The sequence below is a fragment of the Meleagris gallopavo genome, chromosome 13, assembly GCF_905368555.1.
Source record: "Meleagris gallopavo chromosome 13, MGAL_WU_HG_1.1, whole genome shotgun sequence".
Lineage (NCBI taxonomy): Eukaryota > Metazoa > Chordata > Aves > Galliformes > Phasianidae > Meleagris > Meleagris gallopavo.
Genome location: NC_139416.1, coordinates 18,639,376 through 18,661,324, shown reverse-complemented (window position 1 = coordinate 18,661,324; position 21,949 = coordinate 18,639,376). Strand labels below are relative to the sequence as shown.

Below are 21,949 nucleotides of genomic sequence, written 5' to 3'. Positions count from 1 at the left end.
CTCCAAACTTCATTATTCAAATATTCAGATACTATTAAGAGTGAAAGCACCCAGACAGCAAATTCCTTCTCTCTGGAAAAAGATTTTGCTGAGGAAAAGCAGCTTCACACAATAGTGGACTCATTACATTTCCTTCTAGAAGAGTGGGGAAGAGACTGCAGGGTTTGCAAAACAGAGGAGACCAGAACAGTCCAAACACCCTCTGTCATCTCCAAACACTAACCTATATTAGGTTTTGATCTCAAGGCACATCCCAAATTATTTCTAACAGCGAGAAGTGATGTCATCTGCAAGTGACACGATAGCTCTCTGCCCTTGGGCTGCATGCCTGGGGTTCCCCTGCTTCTCTGACCTTAGCTGTAAATCCATTCTTATTCTCTTCTGATGTTTCCTGAACTGAAGGAGAAAAAAACTCTAGTGCGAGAAAGTGGTCCCTTGTAATGAGAGGCATTTCTGCCATGCACACACGAGGATGGGGTCTCAGTGGCACCCCAGAGTTAGCTGTGCACACACCAGTATCACCAGTACCACCTCGGTACTGCCGCCCATCAGTGGGCACCTGAAGGGAAGAATACTTTCAGGAGTGCACATATTTCACTCATTAATACCTATTAGATTGAATAAAGAGCTTTTCACTACATCTACAGCCATATCACTGCAATGATGTGGAGATTATCTTCAAAAATCATTGTTTGGATGCAGTGAGGAAAGGTATCAGCTCCCTACTATTAACGTTTATAGTTAAATACGAAGATACATAACGCTGCCCCAAGTTCATCATATATTGCTATGGTCTGCAGCAAAGTCTTATCACTCCTGAGATGTGCCTTCAGAACGTCCCAGTAATGCTCAGTTACGCACTCACACGCCCTCCTTCTCTTATGCCAGAATATTTCTGCAGTTGTTGCATCCCTGAAAAAAATAATTTTAAGTAAGTGAAATGTCAATCTACCATTACTTCAATATTTGTTATTTTTAACACGTCAAAACTCACGTAAGATATCCAAATACGGTAAGGCATATGAACCAAATGGCTTTGAGTTCAGACAATTTCTGACGGTAGCACAGCACAAGAACATAAGAAAGGCTCTGAAATCTCAGATCAATGAAAGTTTGCAGAAAGCTCCCTAAGTCCTGCCCAGCTGCAGTGAAACAGCCAGGCACAGGAGAAAATCTTTTAGTAAACATGATATAAATACAAGTGGCTGCCTGGTTACAGTTACACAGCAAGTACATAAATCTGCTCCTCTGCCTTCACAGCGCAGCTCCTTGAAAAACAGTCTCAGATACAAGCTATTGACATTGCAGTATCGTTAGCTGAAAACTTAAAGGGAACCTACATGTACCAGCATCACCATAACAAAAAACACAGGGAAAGAGGAGACAGTGCTTTTGTACAGTCCTCTGGTGGAGGCTCCACGGGCTGCGCCACATCAGAGAAGTGAAGGCCGTACTGTCAGCACAGTGGTGCTTCACAAAATGAGTTCACCCAAAGAACATCCAGCACTGCGTGTGTCAGCACATGGACAGCCAGGAACAAGATTTGGTCATGACACCTAAGAACTACAGAACCAGCAGAGCTGATACAGAGTGCGATAGAAGTGCATCGATGATGAGGACCCCGCAGTTACCTCTGGCTCTTCTGCCCCCGAATCTTCTGCATAACCTCGAGTTGCAAATGCTTACCTGAATGGAGCAAGCAGGTGTGTCAGTGCAGATCCCACGGTAAAGATCTACAGCCCTAAACTGTTCCACCTTCATTGCGAACCTCTCAACTCAAAAGTCAATAACGTATTGAGTAATAAACAATAAGCCAGAAAAATTCTCAGGAAAAAAAACGCTCAATTCAGAATTGTGAAGCACAGAGCCTGCACGTCTCTGACACAAGTTCACGAAATGAAAACCTCATTAAAGCTTTAGCCAAAATTTCTAACTCATCAAAGACCCATGTTCTGAATAGCAATGAATTTCATGAAAAAGAAACAATTTTTCCTTGTCTGCATGTCTGTAAAATATCTCTTGGGTTACAAAACCAAATCTGATGACACTGAAAAGTCTTTCAGGAACAAAGACAGACAAGTAAAACAACTACCAGATCTCTTTAATTCCATGCAAAAAGTGTCAACAGCAAAATCACTGCATCTCTTCCGTAGCAGAATATTAAACAGTTCATTAATATCCATTTTCCCTTCTTCTCTTTTCAGAGGCTACTAAAATTGTTTCTGTTTGATTTTACATGAGTGAAACTCCTCCCAAATGAAACAGGTACAAGTGTCTTGAAAGAACATTCAAGTGTACATCATTCAAGACCTTGGCAGTCCCTATCTCCGAGAAACAACAATAGCATCCCACTAACAATGACTTGCTTAACTATTCATTTTTGTAAATAATGGAACTGAAAATTATCTAGTGATGGATTTACACTTTTACAATGCATCTCAGGGATGAAAATGAATAGGGATGCAGAAATTATGTATATTACAATTGGTGACACACAGAACTTAAGATTCCAGCTAGCTCCACTGAAGAACACAAGCTGGAAAACAGCACTACCATTTTTAGCATTTACCTTTGTCTAATATTACTCTGAGATATCCTATACATATTGTTTGTATTATGCTAGCACTTAAGGACTCCAATTAAAATCCAAACACAGTTATATTAGGCACAATAGTATGAAAATTACAATAGGTGTCACAGCCATTTTAATTCAAAACAACCACAATAAATGGCCTCTTTCTCAGATATGCCTTCCTTCCATTGCAGTTGCCCACGGAATTTAACATATTAAGTCTTATGGTGAGGAGGAGTGCTAAAAGGATTGCCCAGGCTGTCTCTTCGGACTTTGTTTTATTTGAAAACCACATTACCGTTCCCAGTGGAGGCACACAGCCTGCGGAGCACAGAGCCACTGACACGAGGCTTGCTTCCTCATCACCTTTCCTGAGAAGAAGCCCAGGGAACCACAACAGTCTGCAGTCCTCCAGCTGAGAAACCTCGCTCCCCTGAGGTGTAAGACTGCAGTTTTAGAGAAAATTGATACACTTTTATTTTCTTCTCATTGCTCCTCCTTCTTAGGATTTTTTTTTTTTTCTTTTCTTTAAGCATAAGTACTGATTTTACTAAATAGACCAATTTACCTTACTGTAGGCTATCATTTTGCTATTAGTATGCTTGTACAATGAACAATTCAGCCTGGGAACTAGCTATGATCTGTAAGAAAGGTAATCTAAGTTATAGATGCATCTTTCACATATGCCTTGCCAGTTGGATAATTCAGCACCCGTTTATTTTGACTTGAAGAAGAGGATATCTCAAACTAACAGTTATCGAAAAATAAGATCATTTTGAGGCAAGAAATTGACAAAGCTGACAACTTCTCTTACAGGAGCACTAATAAGCTTCCATTCAAAGGGAGTTGATAAAGATTACTTTGGTATTAAGTAACAAACAGCAAGTGTTATTGCTGTGCCTATTAGTTCTCAGCCGGGTGTTTATTATAAGCAGTATTTCAGACACAGGACTTCAGGAGACAATATATAAATATTTTAAATGGTAAAATATAGGTGCTGGCTTTTTTTGTACTGTGTCCAGAAAATCTGCACAAACACATCAAATTCTCCACCTCAGGGATTTACTTTATTGTTACGTTTGCATTTAAAACAAACGTACGTGACCTATTTTGGGGCTAATATAACTAAAAGGAACCTATTTGTTGTTTATTATTTATAGAAGATTCACTTCAGATTAGGCCTTCTGCAGACGTGTGTATTTGTGTGGCACCATAAAGTGTCTCCAGATATCCCCCAGCACTAAAACAGACGAGAAAATGACAAGTTAGGATGTATCCCACTATGCACAGTATTTTATAAAAGCTAAGATTAAAAGCTGTTTTTTCCTCTTCAGAAAGGCCACATGAAAGAGCTAGCACCATGGCTAATGCATTGACCTTCAGTGTCTGATAATGACAAGTTCAAGTTCCAAGAGTTAGATAAGACGTGGAACTAAAGTAAGTGCACTCAAGCAGTGAGTTCTCCTGCTCTGACAGAATCCCACTCACAAAACCAGCCTTCCAGAAAGAACAAGCAAAACAAAAATTATTTTTTTATATATATATTTAACCATGGGCTTTTTCTATACCACCAGCATATCTCAGAACTACTCTCTTCAGTCTAAGGCACTGATGGTCCCTTTTACTTTTTCATAGCAAACTTGAAATTATTTCACACAAGAGATGGTAAGTTTCTAAAAGAGAGGTGTAAAATTCTGCTCGTGTGCAGATTCTTATTTTCGGCTTTTTTTTTTCTTGTAAACAGAGAGAGTAAAACATAGTAAAATCATGTGTATCACATAAGAGAGGCAGCATCTATTCACAGCCAACCAGGAAATCAGAACTGCATTTTCACATGACAAGCAGACCTCCTGAAGTGAACTGCTCTGGAGATCTAGCATGTTTTTGTTTTTAGAGGAGGATATATGTCTGCATTTTAGGACGTTATATTGTAAATAAATATTCAAAATTACGCATGGATACCACAACACATCTCTGCTTAATTTTTGAGAGAAACAGTAAAAGCTAGAAGAAGCGCTAGGGCTCAGCTTGGTGTAAACCAACACATCTGTCAGTTCTTAAGCATCAAGTATCATACCCAGAGCTGTGTGAGCAGATCCTCACCTCAGCCAGCACATAAGACAGAACATGAGCACAAAAACAACAATACCATTCCAAAGGGAGTTCCTTTAAATGTGACTCTCAAACTGGCATTTTAATTTTCTTCCTCCTATCCAGTCTGGGCTCAACTCAGAAACAGACAATTATTTAGAAAAAAAAAATTCACCTTATGCACATCCAAAGCTTTGGTGCCTTCCATTCCAGGAAATTCATGCACACATTTTTTCCTTAGAAAAAAAAATCATAAAAATACAGTGGTACTGAGTTTAAAAAAAAAGCGCATTAAAAGAACACTAACATTTCTAAAACAAGAGCTCACGCTGAAGTTAAGAAATGGCCATAATTAAACTTGTCCAGGAAGACAGATTAAGGTCAAACATGTCTATTAATTTTGGGTACCCACTTTAAACCACCTTAGACCTATGTTTTATATTTTACTTTTTCATCAGCACAGCATCTCATAACTGCAATGACTTCAGCCCAGCACAGCCCAGGCTGCACACAGGGACAGGCAGCCAAGGGTTGCCAGCTCTGTGCAAGCAGTCTCTTGCACAGGCAGAAAAAAAAAAAAATTCTAGATTTTAAAGAGGCATTCAGTTTATCTATTTGGAGCCCGTACTCCTTTCCCTGGGCGCTACATTAATTTCAGTTTCCACCGCTCAGCTAGCTCAACCTCCACTGCAGCCAAATCCAGACCGCCAGCTATCACCCCCGTGACTTTTCCACCCCCAGGACAGCCCCTCAGCAGCACCCCACCCCCACACCCGATGGATGTCCCAAAGAGCCCCGTGAGCACAGCCGGGCCCCTACCTGGAAGCCTGGCACCCAGCTGAGGCCTACCGCGGCGCCGAGACCACCTGCACGTGGGCACGGCCCGGCTGCACAGACGGAGCATCCTGCCCTCACACCTCTGCTCCTGCTGCTTGTTGTTAGGGGCGCACCACAACGCTGGGTGCCACAACCACCTCCCTCGGTGGTATGAGCCAAAATACAACCAACAGTGCTGCTTAACATTGGCACCGTGTGCTGGTTGAGGCGATCGGGGCAGGACACTGCAGCAGCCTATGGCCTGCTGGGGGGTCCACAGCCTGCCTAGAGAAAACAAGCTGCCATGCGGGGCCGTGCTGTGAGCTGCAGCCTCAGCGGGGCACAGGGCTGAGCGAGCGGCTGCCTGCAGCCACACCTGGGATCCTGCCACGTGGGAAACCAGGCTTCAAAATACAAGATGTAGTCGCACTTTGTAACACTTTTTCTTTGGGTTTTGATACATCTCTCACTAATTCTAATTATCAAAGAGACTTTCTTTCTAAACAAAGGCTGCTGCTTCCTCATCCAAGAGCGACGTTAGGATGCTAAATGAGGAACGCGATCAGAGCGCCTTGCCAAACAAAGGGAGAAGTCAAACGCAGACACTTGTGATTCCCCCACCGGATCAAGCAGAGGGAGAGGAGCTGCAGAGAAAAAAGCCGACGTTTCAAACACGTTTCTGTAATCAACAGTTCCTGAAAGCAAGGTTCAGAAAATTACAGGAAAAAAGATCTTTTTCTGTAAATATCTCTTGTTGTTTTCTTGTTTAAGATGAATTTTTTGGGTTTATTTGTTTTTTTTTGATTTTTTTTTTTATATCCGTCTTTAGCTTTTTTTCTTCATTTTAGCTTAGAAAAAGAAAAAGCTACCCTGAAATTTTAAAAAATTTGGCACAATAAATTACAGAGTCTGTCATGTAACTTCTTCATTCAGATAAATTCTGAAGTGTTTGTTATGCAGTAAAGACAGAATGATTTCTGCTACTAAGAAAACATTTTTCCTAAGACGTAAGTTATTTGTTAATAGGTCTACATACTCATTATGTGAAAACAGTCTTTTAAAAGCTTATTATTTTCTCAATACATTGGATATTAAATAGTTATTTAGACAATTTTAAAGTTAATGTTTATAATACAAACAATAACAACCCTTATAAAAACAGTTACTTCCTAACGCTCGCACCGCTTTCTGCTTCCACTAAATGAATGCACCTTTTCCATCCCAGTCTACTCTGATCTGTGCAGCGAGTTTGAGCTCTCAACATCCGTTAAGGGAAGACAAGAGAGAACTCTGCTATTCCTTATCTTGCTGTTCTTCGTGCTTAAACTACAAGGCAGTGTTTGCCAAACAACATCAGTGTTTTTCTTTCTTTCCTCCTTCCTTTATCTACTCGGCTCTTAGTGCCATCACAGTTATTTGGAGGTGTACAAGAACCCCCATCACATATATTCTGTTTACAAATAAGCATGTGCAGAAGGTGAAGCTAAAATCATGTCAGCTGAAACACAGTTAAAGCTAATGCTTTAAGGCAGATAACATGGAAACAAGGCAAATAATGTCATCTTTGTTTATTAATAGCCATTTCCCTCCCAGTGCAAGAGGGTTACCTTTCTTACTTCCTCTTATTCCTTTATTTGGCAGAGATGCCAGACAAAGTCTCAGTGCACTGTTAAGTTCTATAAAGTATATATTCAAGTTGCTTATTCCTTCTCATCTTTCTGTAAGATGAGAAACGTCACATTTTGTTTAGACCCAATGTTGCTAGTTTCATTTCTTTCAGAGTATCTTAAATTTTCTATTTTGGATGAGGTTCTTATTTGCATTCAAAGTTACTCTAAAAAATTCTAAATATTGCAATGTTCGATACGTTGTCTTGAACTGAGCATGGTAAAATCCAGGAGGTGGTCTTCAAACCTGCACACAAAACTTGCACTTTTTCTTCCTATGACTGTATGCAAAAGCCAGGTAACTGCAGAAGAAAGAAGCGTGGAGTTTTTTGTTTGTTGGTTGGTTTTTGTGTTGTTTCCATTTTTAATAACTCAGGCAATAAGCATTTGATAGCAACAGCTGCCAAAAATGCATAAACAAATCAGGTTTAAAAGGCAATGTCCAAACATATATCAGTTTCTTAAAGCCATCTTTCACGAAAATTAATTCTTTCCAGCCTGAAATGTGGCTCTGACACACCTATGAGCTACTGTTAGCCATCCATATACACTGGCTCACCAACAGTTTTACTGCCAGAGATCAGGTCAGAGATGGCTTGTGTTGTCAGATCAGTCACTGACTACCTCAATTGCCTTTGGCAAATCATTTAACCTCTCTGTATTAAAGTTTTTATACCAGTAGAATAGATCTTCATCAAGGTAGGAGGAGTTTAGCCTGTTAATTAACGTAACTATCAAAATGCTCATAGTTTAATACCAATCTCCATCTACTCTACAGAACAATATTAAAAGTAACCCAAAAACAAAAAAGCCACTGCACAGGAGATAGAAACGAGCTGTTTCTCTATAGGTGAGAGCTATTTCAAAGCAGCTTTCTGCCCTACGCACCTTAATGACGACAAATTAGGAAGCCCGAGGCTTTCCGTTTCCTTGCAACTCATGAGCAGCAACAAAAAGCAGCAGCAGCCTTTGTCTCGATGTGACAACTTGCATGCTTTGGAATACTGCTGTAAGTTTTAATGAGCTAAATTATTTAAAAATATATATTGTCAAAGTTCTCTTGACCTGAAACCTGACAGACTATGTCTCAGACTCAAACGGAATGTTACTGTCTAAATCTAACCCTGGAAAACAGAGTATATCACAGAAATGCTGACAGAACATTAGCTACACTGAAGTGTGCTAACGGGTACCACTATAATACACTCTATTCCAGAATAATTTTTCTTTTTATTATTTCATTAAGTTGTATCTCACTAAAGTTCCTCCTAGGATCTCTCTGCAGCACCAAATTTTTCATTGAGAAAACTATAAATCATGGGCCTAAATTACAATTTAATTATAAACGCCTTCCCTTCTAATGCTGCCTGGGACCTTTTACCCTCCTACATAATTCTAAAAAATGACCCCTGTCATAATTTCCTTCACTAGAATAATATGCAGAGATCTAATCCTGAATCCTGCTGTCTTATAATTTAATATAAGAGGTAATTATTATTCAAAAGATAATGTTGCAGATATTGAAAATATTCTGAAGTTTAAGTCTAAAAAAACCTTGACTTGGTATGTTAAAGCCTCTTATTTGACTCTCATAGAAAAGGAAGTAAATAAAAAGGTTTTAAGATTGCCTGCAAAATGCTAGCAGTATTATTTGTAGCTGGAATTTGTCTACTATAAATTCCATAACCTTTGAACTACAGGGAAGACACTCATACACAGAGCAAAACCAGGAAGGCACCAGATCATTTATTATTGATTTCTGCTTTTTGCCATAGGTTAGACAAAAATTCTTCGACTGCTGCTCTCGAGCTGAAAAAAATGTTTGAGGTGGCTCTGCATTGCTGGGTGCAAGGAAGTGCACATCAGCCGGAGCAAACAAAGAAAAAACCTCCTTCTTACAAATCAGATTTGATTTTAAATCTATCACAGCAAGGCACAGCCATGCTTGTCCAAAGCATCCCTACAGAGCAGAAATTTAATAATATTAAAACTTTAAGGAATTCATACACTTTTTTTTTTTTCCGAAGTCAGAAAAGTGGAGGCTCACACCGCCACGTCAATTCATCTTGCACACGAGACGGTGAATTTAATCGCGTACGAAGAACGCAGCTATTACTGCCTGTCTCTATTCACTTTACAAAGACTTTGACCTTAAAACCTTTTTTTTTTTTCCCCCCTAAAACTAAGATTTCATCAATTAAGAAGTGTTTTCTCTTTAGCCAACTCTTAGGTTATGCAAGAATATCTGCCAAAGAGGCGATCTGATCGTACAGATGGAGAAAAGAAGGTCAGGATGTGCATAAGGAGAAGGACTTGGCAGAAGGAATTCCAGAACATCCTAAGAATGAAATTCAGAGAACAACTGCAATCCTTTTTCAGTCACAAATTTAGGGAGCACGCCCCATTTTTTTTCAAGCAAATGAGATACAAGATGAGCTTCCTTGCTCCTACCTGTATACAGCACCATCAGTAAGACCAAATAAAACACCGTAACTGACAGATTCAACATCCTGAAAAGGTACAGGCCAGTGAGGTGAGCAGGAAATGGGGTTCACAAGAGGTAATTATAGCCCATGCTCACCCTTCCTAGGTGAGGTAGAACATCACTATTTGGCTCAATAAAAAAATCAAACTATATATTGTAAAGCACCAGTTTACTACCCTCTTTGTTTTTGCTTGGGGAGCAGTTCATTTAAGATGTAATAAATTGAAGGTTTTTTCCTGTCCTTCCATAAATCTAGGGACAGTGCAAATGAGGTGTTCCTCATTACGAACAGAAGAAAAGGGGCTCCCTAGATAGTGACATGGACTGGTAGCATTAAAGCACTCATTAAAAGGAGCTCTGTTCTTTTTTGTAATAAGGAATATTACTTAATAGCACTACAAGCATGGTTCACTTCATATTGCTGAAGTGAGCTTTTGGGGTGCAGTGAAGAGTAAAAAAGGAGAAAGTACTGCAAACATAATAAAATAGAGAGATGGAATTTTGCCTGTAACAAATTAATAATAAGTAAGGAAGTGTCATTGTCTGCCTGTATGTAACAGCATTGCTTCGTGCAACAGAAAGATGTAAGGATCTCAGGGGATTTGTGGAAGATGCTAGACTACACTTTCAAATGAACAAACAAAACTAGAGTAGATGGGCACAGGTAGACAGACAAAGATTGCCAGCAGATGATTTACTAACGTGAGGATCCAAGAAAACACAAAGCTGAAGCAATTTAGAAGGAGAAGTGCTACTAGCAAACCAGGATGGGTTATATTGTGATGGGGGATGTACAGCACCAAAAAGAACAGAGTGGAGCAACAAAAACAGTAATTTTATATTTCCACTTCCAACAAAAGTCTCTCCACAACAGCAGTGGTAAAGGTTTGGACACTTAGAGAATCTGAATTTCATCTCTCTGGGGATCAGAAGTGAAACTTCAGTTGTAGAATACCTCTGAGTGTTTGCTTTTTTCTATGCACAACGGGAAATCTCTGTCAAACACACATATTAGATATGAAGCTCATACGTAAGATACGAAGCACGCGAAGAAAGAATGATGCTTCCCCACTGCTGGCATCCTGTCTCATGTGGGTTCACCCCAAATGCTTCGGGAGAAGACAAAAAGATGGTCTGGTGATTATCTTTGCATTTGCATTCTACTCTGTAATGCCATTTGCTTCAGAACCCACAAGGCTGTGCCTGCAAGTAAGCACACCATGGCTTCCCATTGGACACAACATTTCACAAGAAGGTTCTGTAGGAAGTTGTGGTTTGTACTGCATCAAATCCTCCTGATCAACCTCAGGATTGAGTGTGCAAAACACTTAGAAGAGATGAAGGTCAGAAAACAACAGCACTGTGCAGAGGGAACAATTGGAGATCTTAAACAAACTTTTTTTTTTTTTTAAACTTTTGCAGTCCTGATGCCATTCAGAAAGGAGAATAAGGAGCACTAATTGAACAGGTATTATAGCTGTTGGAAGTGTTTTTGTTGTAAGTCAATCACGTTGTCAAAACCATGATTAATCTGAGTAAGAGCTTTGCCTGAATTAGAAGTGAAAAAAACTGAGTTTACATATTACATTTACATTACATGTACATTAAGTTTACTTTAGAAATTATATTTTCAAGAAGCCATTTAAATCAGTAGTAAAACACAGATTTTGTTTCTGACAAAACTTTCCTTTTGCAGCTCCTGCTCAACACAGCCACCGGTGCGAGCAGCATCCAGGCTGCAGTACCACAGCACAGCTTAGCAATGACTTCTGGAACTCTCCTCTCTTTTGCTTTTGTTGTCAACACGTCTGTTTTGCATAGAGAACGTTAATAAAGCACTGCAAAGTACGCAGACATAAGTTCTTTACAGAAACAAACTTATTTCACACAAATAAATTTTCTTATATCTGCGCCTCGAGCAATTTCTCTTTTCTTCTTTTTCACCAAATCTATTTTAATATTCATATGCAAAAGCACACTGAAGTTACATCGGTTCTTAGAGCAGAAGGATGATGAGGTCTGAAACCAACAGCAGGGCAGCTGGCTGAGAAACTACACACGGGTAACACAGGGCACCTCTCGTGCCCATCTAAAGCTGTCCTGCACCGCCTCATACAGATTTCCTGGTCATCTCCCTCCTTTGTCAGATTACTATGAACTGCACTCCCACCCCGGGACGTACCCAACGTCTCACAGGTCTCTGTTGCCTGAAAGTTCAGACAGCACAGTCGTTGCTTTACAATTCAGCTCATTACTGCAAACAATGTAAAGAGCCTGGGTTGGGGCAGCCCCTGCCAAACCTCCTTTCACATCTCCCTCCATTTTGGCACCAATAAGTATACCCTAAATACGATTCTTCAGACATACACCTACATACACCTAGACCACACTTCCTCTGCATGCTTTTAACAAAGCGGCCATGTGAGACTGACAGAAACCTCCCTAAAAATCAGGATATGTGGCATCTGCTGCTTTGTCCCTGTCCGCAGCTATTACTCTGCCACATAAGTTGGCGCTTTGGAGAGACAATGCTTCTTCTGACAAATCTGTACAGTTTGTTAGTTATTCATTTCCTTGTCATCCTCCAGGCGCTCACAAATAGCTTGGTTATTTCTTCCAGAATTTTTGCAGGAAGTAGAGCTGAGGCGACTGAGCTGCAACTCCTGTCTAAACTCCTCAACTCCTGTTTAAGCTAATGACACTGCCTTCCAGTATTCTAACTCCCTTGCACAAGTTCTCAAAGAGAGCCATTGCCTGTTCTGAGTTTAATCCAGCTTTACACATTCCTTTAATGAGGTTTGGAAGTGACGGTTCTAACAGCATCTATCTTATACACTTTAACCTGTTTTTAGTCTATTCAGAACTGAGATCTTATCCAGTTGGCAAGTGCATCAATTATGGTAGCTGTTGTCCTATAGATGACCTTTAATAGAGAGGGATACAAAAACATTTGGCTGTCTGAAAATTATCATTTGCTCTCCACTGAATGGAGACCCCACACTTTTCTTTATTTTCATATTCCTGCTATTGTTCTTAGTACCATTATCTTTGCTTTTTTAATGCATCTTTCTGGCTGGTTCCCATTTCATGAGTTGGCCTCCCTGATTTTTATCAGAGCATGTTTCTGCTGTACTTTAATACTCACTCTCAGCAGTCATCAAGGTGGTTTCTTACACCTTGCATCCTCCTTCTGCTCTGGGATATTTTGAAATTGATAAAAAGATTTCATTTATATAATTATTCAGACTTCAGATCTGAGTAATCCCCTGTAATTCTCATATTAGACATCTGAGATATTCATGGTTGCTGATTATCCTTGTCTTTTAATTGTGTACCGAACTAAAAAACCTACTAGCCTTTTGCATATGATGTCCCACTGCCTTCTGCATTCCTTTTGCATATTCCTTCTCCAGACACAGTGGCAAATGCTGCAACAAGAATTTGGTTTCTTACAACAAGAGTTTTCGCTGTTTTCCTGTCTGTAACTAGAGGCGAGAAAAAAGGACAAACAAAAGCTCAGGCGCCCAGCTGATAGCAGCACCCTTTGTTAGGGGTCTGAGAACACCCATCCTTCCAACTTTACAAGAATAGTTTTGCACAGGGAACCCAGCCCCAGCACGTTTCTCTCACATTTAATAGGCCACTTTAGTAGCACGTTTACTTACTCCTCATCAAACAAGGATAATTGACAGCTTTCCACCCCTAGCATCCCACTCCGAGAAAGCAGTTTCCCCAGGAGCCGCCTTGTACAACCTCAAACACTTTATTACTGGTCAATTTGGGTTTCCTGCCCGCTTTAAGTGGCAGTGCTGAGGGTCTCTAACTCTCTCGTGTCTCGCTAATCAATATAAGCAGTCACTTCCACGGCATTTCCCTGCTACTCAGCAAAAGGGGCAACGGACTGCCACGGGCTGTAAATGACTGGATAGCTTTATCGTTGCATCATAAAGTAACTCAAATTTCAGAAACAGGAGGAAGATCTTACTTTCTGGCTTCTTTTGAGCTTCTCTCTGCTTCTTGCTGTGAGAGCACAGAACGCCGTTGGCCGGGCTCCATGGCCGGGACCCGCTGTGCCCCCTCGGCCACAGCACCGGCCTGGCCCCACCACCAGAGCTCAGGCACTGCTCTCAGAGGAGAGTGGCAGAAAATTCTGTCAAGTGTCGACCGCAGCTTTACAGCCCCTGCACTGTGGGTATGAGAAAGTTAGGATTAAACAATTATTGGCTCAAACTCACACAGTAAAATTTGTTTATGAGGTAAATTTTAACAAGAAACAAACAGTTAGTGTTGTTTATAAGCAAACTCAAGCTGTAAAAACCAGGGAATGCTTTGTAAATGCCAGCCCATGGGCCAGATGAGGTCCTGGGGGGAGCTCCCTGCTGTCTGCAGCTGGCTCTCACACGCATACAGATCTGACCGGCTCCAGCAGCCAGGTGCAATCAAAGCCGGGCGCGGTGGTGAAAGGCATCTTCATTTGTTGTTAGTAAAGAGCTCTTCTCATGGGTCTTCCATTGCACGGAATGACCTCCCGGTAACATCCGTATGACAAATGGCCACATTGGCTAGTAAAAGATGCATCTATTATTTAGTACCAAATAACATTAAAAAGACTGTGCTGAACACAGCACTGGTGTGCACGAGGCCGTGCCGGGCGCCACCAGCTGAGCCGGGCGGTGACCAAACGCCCGAAACCCACCGCCAAAGGCTGACGGGCACTGGATGTGTCAGGGCTCCTCAGGGCTCACGAGGGAGCCGTCCCTTCGCCTCTGGGACCTCTGAAGTGTGCAAGAGCTGAGGAACATCAGTGAACGCTGCTGCTCTCACTGAAGTCCTCACACTTGGTGTCCTCTGAGAAGGAAATACTCCTTTTAGCTGATCCAACTTTACTAATCCTTAACAACAAAGAAATAAAAATCAGACTAGGGGGAGAGAAAGGAGGAGGGTGGAGGACGTAACATTATTCTTTTTGACCGCATGCTAAAAAAATATAAATCCTTTAAAAAGTGAATATATGCCAACTGCAAAGCACGGAGGTGAAAAGGCAGGTCTGAACATCCCTGCTCCCCCAGGATCTCTTCAAGCGTGTGTGTTTCTGTGGTGGTTGCCTTGTGGTTTCGTTGTTCACTAGTTTCCCAGAGCCCTATATTTTACTGAAACATAAGTACAGGCCCACCAATTCGCTGACAAGCTGATCTATTGGCTCTAGGACACTGAGGGGAATTATGCTCCCGCCGCCCTGATGCTCTCCTTTGTTTAGAAAAAGAAGAGAGAAAGAGAGAGAGTGGAAAAAAAAATCCTCAATCGTTTAGTACAAGTCATTTTACATGCTGGGATAATGAAGTATAAAAATGCCTTCAAAGGACTGATTTCCTACTTTTAACTCACTACCAGCCGAGCTCTTTGTGAGGCCCTCTGGAACATGCATTCCCAGCCCCACTCAAACAAAAGAGCTGCGAATTCATTAAACTATTTAATTATGCCTTTTTATTTTTCTCCATTAGCAAGCCCTGCCAGTACAAAGTAAATAAAGCCACCATGGTCTTTCCCCAGCAGACACACTGACTGTTTTTATTCTTTATTCAGTTTACAATATAAAGGGCTATTTTTTCCCCCTCCTCCTATTCTTGGCTAGTTTCCTAATACAAGCCCTACAAACAGAAGCATCCAACTGTACATGCAATGCATGGAACTAGAGAGCAGCAGCAGCACTCAGCATTGCAAGCACATAGCCTAGACAGCTTTCAAAGTACCAGCAGCCAGCGGCAGCCAAACAGCACTTTACAGCCAGGCGCGGAAAAGATATTAGCTTTTTTTTTTTATACTCTAGTAAATTTGCTTTTTACATCTATTTCTTTTCAGAAGGGCTTGTTATTGAGCTTACTGTCCACAAATTCCATTGATCTCAGGCTGTGACTCAATCCATATGCTCACGCTTTGACACCAGCACAGCAAGCAAGCGATACAAATCCTGTTCAGGCTACAAACTTATTGATTTTATAGATTTCCCCCAAAGTTGTGATAATGATATATCATTGTTAAATTTGGTAGAACAAACTGCTTTCCCAATCTGTCAATGCGAGCATGAAAACCAATTCACAGCCTTGTTTAGAAGGCTTTCCCTTCAGAAGAATAACTACTGCTAGCGGAAGCAGATCACCAATACCAGCCGCTGGCACAGGCGTGATGGATGTTACCCTTCCTGCTGCCCTTTGCTGACCCACAGCAGCCTGGGCTCCCACCTCACCTCCTGGTTATGAGAACCACCCTCTGTTTTCAGCAGCATTTTTCAAATTCATTATTTAAAACTTGCAGTATATGTAAACCATAGTAATAGCTTTTAAACATATTTCCTCTAAATATTTTAGATGCATTAAGACAACAAGAAAATTGATTTCTAACAAATCATTTTTGCTTGCTCTACTCCAACGCTCACACAAATGACAAAGCTGTGCTTTTCCCTTCCATGGGAGGGAGACAGAATACTGACTCAGAGGAGCATCTTCACTTCTTGCATCATCACAGCTTCTCCATCTGACAGTGGTGGGAACAATGAAACATTCCATTTTATAACAAATGGCCTCTGCTGTGAAACACAGTTGGCCATTTTCCTCATGGCTTCTTTCTGCCAAAGCAGAAACCTGATCCGACGTTCGTCTCCTCACCAAGAGGCTTCCATTCCTGAGGTATTAGAAAAAGGAAACTCAAGCTGTTTCTCAGGTTCTGAGAACATAGCATAAGAAGTACATCCATCTTTATGTGCTTATCATACCACAGAAAGGCAGTCATCAAAAAAGTCTGCGCGGTGCTGAAGATGCACAAAAACTGTAAACAGCTGTTGTGTTTTTAACAAACCATGAAACAGCTCTAACAAAATGGGTTAGTGGAATTACAATGCATGCTTTCATTCACACATTCTCCTCAACTCTGAACCAATCATTGGCACTCCGAAAAGAACAAAAAAACTTACCAAAGAAACTGAAACCAATCAAGAGTCAAGAATTACAGTGTTCAAAAGCAAAGATTAGGAAATCAATGTGAATAAGTAAGTAACGCCTCTCTTGCATACCTTCTCTCTCCTACCACAGCCTTTCTATCTGCTATTTCTCCCCATTCTCCCCACATACTCCTCTTCAGCACAGAAACAGCAGTTGGTCTTATCTGACATCGTGCCGTTAGTTCAGCACACAGCACTGTGAGAGTTCTCACAGGTTCTCCCAAGACCTGCTGGTGCTATCTCCCCATGTACGTCTGCCCACACCTCCCCGAGCAGTTAGCCGTGCTCCCGGGACAGCGCCTCTGAGAGACATTCATGCCTCCTTTTACTTTGATTTAATCCAAGCTGATAGGCGCTCATCTCTTTTACCTGCTGCGGCTTTTTTTGAACTTTCTGAATGCCCTTTCCACGTATGTCTTTCTGAACTTCAGGGCACTTTACATTTGAGCATGTGCCTGCAGTCTCTGTTGCCTAACTTCCAACTACAGAAGGAACGGTTCCAACACACTCCTCACCTGTCTATGGTATTTCCGCTGTTTTTCTCACTACAGCAGAGACGCCGTGCTGACAGGTGATAGAGAAGAGCCCAACGCCAATTTTTCTGGCTTCATGTTGCTGAGGAGCTGTGCTTCATGCTCACCTACCAGCCTGTAGGCAGGAAGCGGTATCGCAGCATGTCTGCACAAAAACAAATTATTTGCTGGACAGAGGAAGTACTGCCAGTAACAGATGAGGCATTCAGATATCCTTTGTGTGAATAAAGTGAAGACCTTAACAAAGACAAGTGTTATTACTAATCTCGCTTTTATGATGGGAAAGCTGAGACCCGGTGAAATTGCAGGATTTGCCCAAGGTCTCATGAGAGCAGTGATAATGTAATGCACCGTAATGATCTCACTATCAGATAACAAACTTATTCTCCTCTTCTTAAAAACATTCACAAAAGACATGCCCTTGTGATGAAAGGCAAACAACACCACAGGATCTACCAGTGGTCATCCTACATCTTCCAGAGGAGGCACAGGTGCTCATAAGAAAACCATTCTATTCAGCTATCTCCTTCCTCCCCATTCCTTCTGTTCAAGCTCTGTCTCTTTGTGGAGCAGCTATGACTCTCATATCCTCTATTATTCCTTGCTTACAGAACAAATAATGGCAGTTCCCCAATCAATCGGAGCAACTGTAAAGGCATCACGTGCTCCTCTAGCATATTTCAGATTACTTTTCACACTACATGATATATAATTTATATGCCTCCACAAGAGGAAAAATCCAGTGGTGATACTCGGTGGAATTCCCACTCCGGGTAACGCAACATTTGTGAGGATTCCCAGAACCGCGCGTTGCAGGTGATTAGAGGAGAGAACTGCTGCCTGCCAGAAGGGAATTAAATAGGCAACTCCGAATGCGTAATCAGAGCGTAATCATCTAAAGAATATGAGATCATTCTGAAAACTCTTAATTCATTCTTGGCCCCCCAAAAGCAATGGATTCGGACAAATTACAGAATCTTAGCCTTCAATTCATGTTTCTTGAAAAATAGGTCTTTCCTTCCTTGCATCCCACTCTCTCACTCCCTCCCCCCCCCAACCAGTGAAAAAAAAAAAAAAAAGGAAAAAGAAGAAAGTCCTTCCTGATAATTGCACTGGTCCAAATGTGCAGGGGCTTTCATACAGAATGATGGCTTCCCTTGTCTCCTGCATTTGTTCATCTCCTTTGGGAGGAGCAATTTACAGAAAGCATTATCGATTTTTGCCATAATAGGTACAGAGATGCCTCACTGTCCCTGCTCAGCCAGCTCACTCTCTGCATCACAACTGTCAGGCCAGTTTGTGAAGCCCGTCATTATTTTTTTTCAAGTAAATCCATCATGGGAGTGGGGGAAAGTGATGAAAATAAAATTATTTTCACCTTGCCATAAAAAAGAATGGCCATGTTCCCTAACAGAAATAAGTGCAAATGCTGTCAACTAAGAGAGCGGAAGGGAAATTCAAAGCAACTAAAAGCGGGCTGGGGGAGGAAGGGAAGGGAGGAGGGAGTGCGAGGAGGCATGGCAGTAGCTAATTTACTTTGAACACATTCTGGAATTTTCCTGTTAAAGCCACTATTTACAACTCTTCCAGTTGTTCTCCATGTTCACATTTTTCTGGAAGCACTGAAATCTATCCTTTCTGCAGGTATTTTCTTCGGCTTTTAAGGTGTTGAGGAGATTGTGGGTTTTGCAATGCCATTATTAAATATTATTGGTCTGCGGGATGAAATCTGCCTGTAAACCTCCCTCTGAATACAGACCACCCACCTGCTGCAGAGATTACCAGTTGCACTCTGCTCCTTTGTGTACAGAAAGGTTTGGGGTTTCTCTCCCTCTTCCCTATCACTGGGGCAGGCCAGGGCCACTAAACTCATTTTGTCCCTGATCAGCATGTGAATGTTGAGGGACACTTACTCCAAATACTTCTGAAACTCAGAAAGCCTTTTAGAAATTGCGTCTAAAAACAAACAGCCCCCCCGCCCCTCAGCTGCATTACTGACTCCCAGACAAGTCCTTCGGTATTCATCCCTCCTCCTTGATTAGTTTTTGCTGTACTCTTCATGTTGGTCACTTATCTCACATCTTTAAGGTCACAGGCTGCAGTCCCCTATTCCAGCGGCCCCGGCTTGTTTTTTATTCCTGAAGACAGCCTTGTTTTGGGCTCAGAAGGTTTAATCCAAGAATTGGCTCTGGATCTAATTCCCAGATCCTCAGTTCATTAGCCATGAAAAGTGATAGCTGCTTAAGATTTTTATGAGACATTGTTCCAAAAGCGGACCACAGAAACTGCACAATTGCCTGACACATCGTACAAAGCCCTGGCTGCTTTTGGTACTGACAACAAGGAGCTTGATAGCAATCAAACAGCTTAATGAAAAGCAGCAAGTTTGCTCTTGGTAAGGAGCAGGGAAACTGTGAAGTCTCTTTCCAAGTGGTGCTCCCTGTAAGGGTGCTTTGGATAAGATTTAAATGGCCAGAGTCCTACTTCAGGAGGTTGGCAAAGGGGTACACGCAGTACCTCTCCCTACCCTCACTTGCAAACATCCCCACATCCAGAGCTCATCTGTCCCGTCCCTCCAGGCTCTTCAGCACGCCTAGATATGGATGCTGAAGCTAGCTGTACCACTCCTAGCAGTTGGGCCAGGCACACTGGGAGAAAGCTGCCAGACAGCTGCACAGAAATGTCAAAGGATTTCCTTCAGTCAGGCTGTAGCATAACCCCGGTCACCAGTCCCATGCCCAAGCAATGACAGGGACACAACAGCAGTCAACACAAGGCGAGATGTTTATAAGCAAAGCGGACACTCCGCTGAGTGCAGCATTAATACCAATCGCAGCTGTATTGTTGAGTGGCTTGGGAACCATGAAGGGCCAGCAGCAGGGCTTCATACCACACTGCTTGTTCACTTCTTGTCTCTGGACTCACAGCCATTGCACCAACTGCCTTCAGTCCTCTGCAAACATCCCTGAGCGGATCCTCATCAAACACATTTATGTAGAAAGCTATATTCCAAAGTGTAAGCTGTACAGAAAGCAGTTGGCTTCTTAGAACGTGCCTATTAACATACAGTAACACTGCTGCTTACAGTACACAGACAGCAACTTTCATGAGAAAGCTTTTAAAGGAAGAAGGTCAGACCTGGGGCGACATTGGTACAGGGGCTCGTGGGGCCGTGCCACCCGTCCCCCACCACCGAGCCCACTGCAGACAGCACGAGCTGCACGCACCTGGAGTAGCTACAGAAAATCAAAGACATCCTTGGCTTCTCACTAGAAAGCAAAAAAATAAGCTTTGTAATATAGATCAAGCGTATCAAGAAATTTTAGCTCATTTATTAAATGTAGAGAACGGCTATTACCGCTATTTATCTAATACGCTCTGCTGTGCAAACAACAGGCCCAATTTCAATAGCAGGGTAATTCTGTCAATGAATTACCATCCTAAGGGAAAAATTACTTTAAATTAGTTTAGTTTGTTCTTTTGCTCTAACAAGTACATTCTAGATTGTAATTGTTTTTAAATCTCTGCTCTCTGGTGCGGACGCGCTGCCGGAGCAGGTGGCTGCCTTATGGCTCTCGCCCCGCCAGCATCGCGCTGCGCTTAATTCATACATATGTTCAGACACATGCATCCGCACCCACAACAGATGTACGCACAAAAGCACACAGACACATATGTGGCTGCTGTTTCATATAACAAGTACAGTAAAAACATTAGGAAGAGGAAAATTTGGAAAACAGCCTGCAGAAAAATAACTTACACTTTAGCTTTCAATTTTAAATACATTAAATTAGCCACGATCACAGGAGAAGTATGTGGTGAAACCAGATGAGTTCAAGTGTTTGCTGACCTCACGTTTACATTTTGGAATAAATGTTTTCCCATTTCACGAGTAATACGGGCAAACTACCCTCTGGCTTTGGAAAATGCTAATAGCATCGAGTGTGGCTGCAGCCAAAAACGCTGAAGGAATGGCAACTTCCTACCAAAGATTCTCTCATGCATAAATGGGTTCAAATACGTTGACTTCAGTAACAGAACAGCGATTTACCAATTCTTGGTCACTCAAGGCCAAAACAGACATCAGTAAGTGCCACATTACGTCGCATCTAGCCCCGCACAGCACACTGAGCTCTGAGCAGCACCGATCCGCCGGAACCAGCGCCGTGCAAGTCTCCATCAGCATGTGCAAAGCAACAGCACTCAGGTGATCTACCTGCTCCTGTGCGAACTGCTAGAGATGCGAGGACACAGCTTTGAACCACACAGACACAGCTCCCAGTCCAGAAACGCTCACAGAACAACTGGCTAAAGCACAGCGTCAAGTGCCAGCAATTGTCTGACGGACAGATTCCTTTAGGCAGAAGATCTCCCCACCACAGAGCAGCCAGGAGGCACACAGTGCACGTCCCCGCAGCGTTCCTCCCTTTGCTTCCAGCAGTGGCACTGGACCTGGCTGGATGTTAGCTGTTGCAATCACCCACACTTATTTTCTTTTTAAGAGCAGGAAGCAGGATTTGTTTCCTGCATATTTTCCTTTCTGGTCTTGTGAAAGACGTGAACCCCACTGCAGGTCAACATGCACTTTAGCAGATTCTTCTGCTCTCACATTAGTTGAAGCCTGACAAGATGACGCTACAGTTCTAAGCTAGCCTTTAAGCATGCTGTTAACATTAAGAAAACAATGTAATAAGGAATGAGGAGAACTGCTCGCCTTAGAAGAGTTAAATAGAACTGGAAGTGTAATTTAAAGGAATATTTAAACATACACATAAGGCAAGCAATGCACTC

The 21,949-nt window shown here is 42.0% G+C and overlaps 1 long non-coding RNA gene across 1 annotated transcript in view; it reads right to left on the bottom strand.

Moving 5' to 3' along the window:
• LOC116217144 (uncharacterized) overlaps positions 1 to 21,949 on the bottom strand; it is a 334,578-nt gene that overhangs the window by 197,304 nt on the left and 115,325 nt on the right. The gene's annotated exons all lie outside the window — the stretch shown is intronic.